Genomic DNA, 8,256 nt, shown 5'->3' with positions numbered 1-8,256 from the left:
GATTTTCAAATCCAGTTTTTATAACTGGTCGGGATTTTCAAATCCAGTTTCTATAACTGGTCAGGATTTTCAAATCCAGTTTTATAACTGGTCGGGATTTTCAAATCTAGTTTCTATAACTGGTCGGGATTTTCAAATCCAGTTTCTATAACTGGTCGGGATTTTCAAATCCGGTTTCTATATCTGGTCGGGATTTTCAAATCTAGTTTTTATAACTGGTCGGGATTTTCAAATCCAGTTTTTGTAACTAGTCGGGATTTTCAAAATTCAGTTTTTACAACTGGTCGGGATTTTCAAATCCAGTTTCTATAACTGGTCGGGATTTTCAAATCCAATTTTTATAACTGGTCGGGATTTTCAAATCCAGTTTCTATAACTGGTCGTCATTTCCAAATCTAGTGTCATAACTGGTCGGGATTTTCAAATCCAATTTCTATAACTGGTCGGGATTTTCAAATCCAGTTTTATAACTGGTCAGGATTTTCAAATGCAGTTTCTATAACTGGTCGGGATTTTTAAATCTAGTTTTATAACTGGTTGGGATTTTGAAATCCAGATTTATAACTGGTCGGGATTTTCAAATCCAGTTTCTATAACAGATCCCGATTTTCAAATTTAGTTTTATAATTGGTCGGGATTTTCAAATCTAGTGTTATAACTGATCAGGATTTTCAAATCCAGTTTCTATAACTGGTCGGGATTTTCAAATCCAGTTTTTATAACTGGTCGGGATTTTCAAATCTAGTTTCTATAACTGGTGAGGATTTTCAAATCAAGTTTCTATAACTGGTCGGGATCTTCAAATCCAGTTTCTATAACTAGTTTTTATAATTGGTCGGGATTTTCAAATCCAGTGTTATAACTGATCAGGATTTTCAAATTCAGTTTCTATAACTCGTCGGGATTTTCAAATCCAGTTTTATAAATGGTCGGGATTTTCAAATCCATTTTTTATAACTGGTCGGGATTTTCAAATCCAGTTTTATAACTGGTCGGGATTTTCAAATCCATTTTCTATAACTGGTCGGGATTTTCAAATCTAGTTTTATAATTGGTCGGGATTTTCAAATCCGGTGTTATAACTGATCAGGATTTTCATATTCAGTTTCTATAACTCGTCGGGATTTTCAAATCCAGTTTTATAACTGGTCGAAATTTTCAAATCCAGTTTTTATAACTAGTCGGGATTTTCAAATTCAGTTTCTATAACTGGTCAGGATTTTCAAATCCAGTTTCTATAACTGGTCGGGATTTTCAAATTCAGTTTTTATAACTGGTCGGGATTTTCAAATTCAGTGTTATAACTGGTCGGGATTTTCAACTCTTGTTTCTATAACTGATCGGGATTTTGAAATCCAGTTTCTATAACTGGTTGGGATTTTCAAATCCAGTTTTTATAACTTGTCGGGATTTTCAAATCCAGTTTCTATAACTGGTCGGGATTTTCAAATCCAGTTTTATAACTGGTCGGGATTTTTAAATCTATTTTCTATAACTGGTCGGGATTTTCAAATCTAGTTTTATAATTAGTCGGGATTTTCAAATCCAGTGTTATGACTGATCAGGATTTTCAAATCCAGTTTTTGTAACTGGTCGGGATTTTCAAAATTCAGTTTTTACAACTGGTCGGGATTTTCAAATCCAATTTCTATAACTGGTCGTGATTTCAAAATCTAGTGTCATAACTGGTCGGGATTTTTAAATCCAATTTCTATAACTGGTCGGGATTTTCAAATCCAGTTTTATAACTGGTGAGGATTTTCAAATGCAGTTTCTATAACTGGTCGGGATTTTTAAATCTAGTTTTATAACTGGTTGGGATTTTCAAATCCAGATTTATAACTAGTCGGGATTTTCAAATCCAGTTTCTATAACAGGTCCCGATTTTCAAATCTAGTTTTATAATTGGTCGGGATTTTCAAATCCAGTGTTATAACTGATCAGGATTTTCAAATCCAGTTTCTATAACTGGTCGGTATTTTGAAATCCAGTTTCTATAAGTTGTCGGGATTTTCAAATCCAGTTTTTATAACTGGTCGGGATTTTCAAATCCAGTTTCTATAACTGGTCGGGATTTTCAACTCTAGTTTTTATAACTGGTCGGGATTTTCAAATCTAGTTTTATAACTGGTCGGGATTTTCAAATCCATTTTCTATAACTGGTCGGGATTTTCAAATCTAGTTTTATAATTGGTCGGGATTTTCAAATCCAGTGTTATAACTGATCAGGATTTTCAAATTCAGTTTCTATAACTCGTCGGGATTTTCAAATCCAGTTTTATAACTGGTCGGGATTTTCAAATCCAGTTTTTATAACCGGTCGGGATTTTCAAATTCAGTGTTATAACTGGTCGGGATTTTCAAATCCAGTTTCTATAACTGGTCGGGATTTTGAAATCCAGTTTCTATAACTGGTCGGGATTTTCAATTCCAGATTTTATAACTGGTCGGGATTTTCAAATCCAGTTTCTATAACTGGTCGGGATTTTCAAATCTAGTTTCTATAACTGGTCGAGATTTTCAAATCCAGTTTCTATAACTGATCGGGATTTTCAAATCCAGTTTCTATAACTGGTCGGGATTTTCAACTCCATTTTTTATAACTGGTCGGGATTTTCAAATCCAGTTTTTATAACCGGTCGGGATTTTCAAATTCAGTGTTATAACTGGTCGGGATTTTCAAATCCAGTTTCTATAACTGGTCGGGATTTTCAAATCAAGTATCTATAACAGGTCAGGATTTTCAAATCTAGTGTCATAACTGGTCGGGATTTTTAAATCCAGTTTCTATAACTGGTCGGGATTTTCAAATCCAGTTTTATAACTGGTCAGGATTTTAAAATTCAGTTTCTATAACTGGTCGGGATTTTCAAATCCAGTTTCTATAACTGGTCGGGATTTTTAAATCCAGTTTTATAACTGGTTGGGATTTTCAAATCCAGTTTTATAACTGGTCGGGATTTTCAAATCCATTTTCTATAACTGGTCGGGATTTTCAAATCTAGTTTTATAATTGGTCGGGATTTTCAAATCCAGTGTTATAGCTGATCAGGATTTTCAAATTCAGTTTCTATAACTCGTCGGGATTTTCAAATCCAGTTTTATAACTGGTCGGGATTTTCAAATCCAGTTTTTATAACTGGTCGGGATTTTCAAATTCAGTTTCTATAACTGGTCAGGATTTTAAAATCCAGTCTCTATAACTGGTCGGGATTTTCAAATCCAGTTTTTATAACTGGTCGGGATTTTCAAATTCAGTGTTATAACTCGTCGGGATTTTCAACTCCAGTTTCTATAACTGGTCGGGATTTTGAAATCCAGTTTCTATAACTGGTTGGGATTTTCAAATTCAGTTTTTATAACTGGTCGGAATTTTCAAATCCAGTTTCTATAACTGGTCGGAATTTTGAAATCCAGTTTCTATAACTGGTCGGGATTTTCAAATCCAGTGTTATAACTGATCAGGATTTTCAAATCCAGTTTCTATAACTGGTCGGGATTTTCAAATCCAGTTTTATAACTGGTCGGGATTTTCAAATCCAGTTTTTATAACTGGTCGGGATTTTTAAATCCAGTTTCTATAACTGGTCAGGATTTTCAAATCTAGTTTCTATAACTGGTCGGGATTTTCAAATCCAGTTTTTATAACTGGTCGGGATTTTCAAATCCAGTTTTTATAACTGGTCGGGATTTTCAAATCCAGTTTCTATAACTGGTCGGGATTTTCAAATCCAGTTTTATAACTGGTCGGGATTTTCAAATCCAGATTTTATAACTGGTCGGGATTTTCAAATTCAGTGTTATAACTCGTCGGGATTTTCAACTCCAGTTTCTATAACTGGTCGGGATTTTGAAATCCAGTTTCTATAACTGGTTGGGATTTTCAAATTCAGTTTTTATAACTGGTCGGGATTTTCAAATCCAGTTTCTATAACTGGTCGGGATTTTCAAATCCAGTTTAAAAACTGGTCGGGATTTTCAAATCTAGTTTCTATAACTGGTCGATATTTTCAAATCCAGTTTATATAACTGGTCGGGATTTTCAAATCCAGTTTCTATAACTGGTCGGGATTTTCAAATCTAGTTTTTATAACTGGTCGGGATTTTCAAATCCAGTTTCTATAACTGGTCAGGTTTTTCAAATCTACTTTCTATAACTGGTCAGGATTTTAAAATCCAGTTTCTATAACTGGTCGGGATTTTCAAATCCAGTTTCTATATCTGGTAGGGATTTTCAAATTAAGTTTTTATAACAGGACGGGATTTTCAAATCCAGTTTCTATAACTGGTAGGGATTTTCAAATCTAGTGTCATAACTGGTCGGGATTTTCAAATCCAGTTTCTATAACTGGTTGGGATTTTCAAATCCAGTTTTATAACTGGTCAGAATTTTCAAATCCAGTTTCTATAACTAGTCGGGATTTTCAAATCCAGTTTTATAACTGGTCGGGATTTTCAAATCCAGTTTCTATAACTGGACGGGATTTTTAAATCTAGTTTTATAACTGGTTGGGATTTTCAAATCCAGTTTTATAACTGGTCTGGATTTTCAAATGCAGTTTCTATAACTGGTCGAGATTTTCAAATCCAGATTTATAATTGGTCGGGATTTTCAAATCTAGTGTTATAACTGATCAGGATTTTCAAATCTAGTTTCTATAACTGGTCAGGATTTTCAAATGCAGTTTTATAACTGGTCGGGATTTTGAAATCTAGTTTTTGTAACTTGTCGAGATTTTCAAAATTCAGTTTTTACAACTGGTCGGGATTTTCAAATCCAGTTTCTATCACTGGTCGGGATTTTCAAATTCAGTTTCTATAACTGGTCGGGATTTTAAAATCTAGTGTCATAACTTGTTGGGATTTTCAAATCCAATTTCTATAACTGGTCGGGATTTTCAAATTCAGTTTTATAACTGGTCAGGATTTTGAAATCGAGTTTCTATAACTGGTCGGGATTTTCAAATCCAGTTTTATAACTAGTCGGGATTTTCAAATCCAATTTCTATAACTGGTCGGGATTTTTAAATCTAGTTTCTTAACTGGTTGGGATTTTCAAATCCAGATTTATAATTGGTCGGGATTTTCAAATCCAGTTTCTATAACTGGTCGGGATTTTCAAATCAAGTATCTATAACAGGTCAGGATTTTCAAATCTAGTGTCATAACTGGTCGGGATTTTTAAATCCAGTTTCTATAACTGGTCGGGATTTTCAAATCCAGTTTTATAACTGGTCAGGATTTTAAAATTCAGTTTCTATAACTGGTCGGGATTTTCAAATCCAGTTTCTATAACTGGTCGGGATTTTTAAATCCAGTTTTATAACTGGTTGGGATTTTCAAATCCAGTTTTATAACTGGTCGGGATTTTCAAATCCATTTTCTATAACTGGTCGGGATTTTCAAATCTAGTTTTATAATTGGTCGGGATTTTCAAATCCAGTGTTATAGCTGATCAGGATTTTCAAATTCAGTTTCTATAACTCGTCGGGATTTTCAAATCCAGTTTTATAACTGGTCGGGATTTTCAAATCCAGTTTTTATAACTGGTCGGGATTTTCAAATTCAGTTTCTATAACTGGTCAGGATTTTAAAATCCAGTCTCTATAACTGGTCGGGATTTTCAAATCCAGTTTTTATAACTGGTCGGGATTTTCAAATTCAGTGTTATAACTCGTCGGGATTTTCAACTCCAGTTTCTATAACTGGTCGGGATTTTGAAATCCAGTTTCTATAACTGGTTGGGATTTTCAAATTCAGTTTTTATAACTGGTCGAAATTTTCAAATCCAGTTTCTATAACTGGTCGGAATTTTGAAATCCAGTTTCTATAACTGGTCGGGATTTTCAAATCCAGTGTTATAACTGATCAGGATTTTCAAATCCAGTTTCTATAACTGGTCGGGATTTTCAAATCCAGTTTTATAACTGGTCGGGATTTTCAAATCCAGTTTTTATAACTGGTCGGGATTTTTAAATCCAGTTTCTATAACTGGTCAGGATTTTCAAATCTAGTTTCTATAACTGGTCGGGATTTTCAAATCCAGTTTTTATAACTGGTCGGGATTTTCAAATCCAGTTTTTATAACTGGTCGTGATTTTCAAATCCAGTTTCTATAACTGGTCGGGATTTTCAAATCCAGTTTTATAACTGGTCGGGATTTTCAAATCCAGTTTTTATAACTGGTCGGGATTTTCAAATTCAGTGTTATAACTCGTCGGGATTTTCAACTCCAGTTTCTATAACTGGTCGGGATTTTGAAATCCAGTTTCTATAACTGGTTGGGATTTTCAAATTCAGTTTTTATAACTGGTCGGGATTTTCAAATCCAGTTTCTATAACTGGTCGGGATTTTCAAATCCAGTTTAAAAACTAGTCGGGATTTTCAAATCTAGTTTCTATAACTGGTCGATATTTTCAAATCCAGTTTATATAACTGGTCGGGATTTTCAAATCCAGTTTCTATAACTGGTCGGGATTTTCAAATCTAGTTTTTATAACTGGTCGGGATTTTCAAATCCAGTTTCTATAACTGGTCAGGTTTTTCAAATCTAGTTTCTATAACTGGTCAGGATTTTAAAATCCAGTTTCTATAACTGGTCGGGATTTTCAAATCCAGTTTCTATATCTGGTAGGGATTTTCAAATTAAGTTTTTATAACAGGACGGGATTTTCAAATCCAGTTTCTATAACTGGTAGGGATTTTCAAATCTAGTGTCATAACTGGTCGGGATTTTCAAATCCAGTTTCTATAACTGGTTGGGATTTTCAAATCCAGTTTTATAACTGGTCAGAATTTTCAAATCCAGTTTCTATAACTAGTCGGGATTTTCAAATCCAGTTTTATAACTGGTCGGGATTTTCAAATCTAGTGTTATAACTGATCAGGATTTTCAAATCTAGTTTCTATAACTGGTCAGGATTTTCAAATGCAGTTTTATAACTGGTCGGGATTTTGAAATCTAGTTTTTGTAACTTGTCGAGATTTTCAAAATTCAGTTTTTACAACTGGTCGGGATTTTCAAATCCAGTTTCTATCACTGGTCGGGATTTTCAAATTCAGTTTCTATAACTGGTCGGGATTTTAAAATCTAGTGTCATAACTTGTTGGGATTTTCAAATCCAATTTCTATAACTGGTCGGGATTTTCAAATTCAGTTTTATAACTGGTCAGGATTTTGAAATCGAGTTTCTATAACTGGTCGGGATTTTCAAATCCAGTTTTATAACTAGTCGGGATTTTCAAATCCAATTTCTATAACTGGTCGGGATTTTTAAATCTAGTTTCTTAACTGGTTGGGATTTTCAAATCCAGATTTATAATTGGTCGGGATTTTCAAATCCAGTTTCTATAACTGGTCGGGATTTTCAAATCAAGTATCTATAACAGGTCAGGATTTTCAAATCTAGTGTCATAACTGGTCGGGATTTTTAAATCCAGTTTCTATAACTGGTCGGGATTTTCAAATCCAGTTTTATAACTGGTCAGGATTTTAAAATTCAGTTTCTATAACTGGTCGGGATTTTCAAATCCAGTTTCTATAACTGGTCGGGATTTTTAAATCCAGTTTTATAACTGGTTGGGATTTTCAAATCCAGTTTTATAACTGGTCGGGATTTTCAAATCCATTTTCTATAACTGGTCGGGATTTTCAAATCTAGTTTTATAATTGGTCGGGATTTTCAAATCCAGTGTTATAGCTGATCAGGATTTTCAAATTCAGTTTCTATAACTCGTCGGGATTTTCAAATCCAGTTTTATAACTGGTCGGGATTTTCAAATCCAGTTTTTATAACTGGTCGGGATTTTCAAATTCAGTTTCTATAACTGGTCAGGATTTTAAAATCCAGTCTCTATAACTGGTCGGGATTTTCAAATCCAGTTTTTATAACTGGTCGGGATTTTCAAATTCAGTGTTATAACTCGTCGGGATTTTCAACTCCAGTTTCTATAACTGGTCGGGATTTTGAAATCCAGTTTCTATAACTGGTTGGGATTTTCAAATTCAGTTTTTATAACTGGTCGAAATTTTCAAATCCAGTTTCTATAACTGGTCGGAATTTTGAAATCCAGTTTCTATAACTGGTCGGGATTTTCAAATCCAGTGTTATAACTGATCAGGATTTTCAAATCCAGTTTCTATAACTGGTCGGGATTTTCAAATCCAGTTTTATAACTGGTCGGGATTTTCAAATCCAGTTTTTATAACTGGTCGGGATTTTTAAATCCAGTTTCTATAACTGGTCAGGATTTTC

The sequence above is a fragment of the Nuphar pumila genome, chromosome 10, assembly GCF_984573655.1.
Source record: "Nuphar pumila chromosome 10, dmNupPumi1.hap1.1, whole genome shotgun sequence".
Taxonomy (NCBI): Eukaryota; Viridiplantae; Streptophyta; class Magnoliopsida; order Nymphaeales; family Nymphaeaceae; genus Nuphar; species Nuphar pumila.
The sequence above is the reverse complement of the archived record's forward strand: the minus strand, read 5'-3'. Positions refer to the sequence as shown.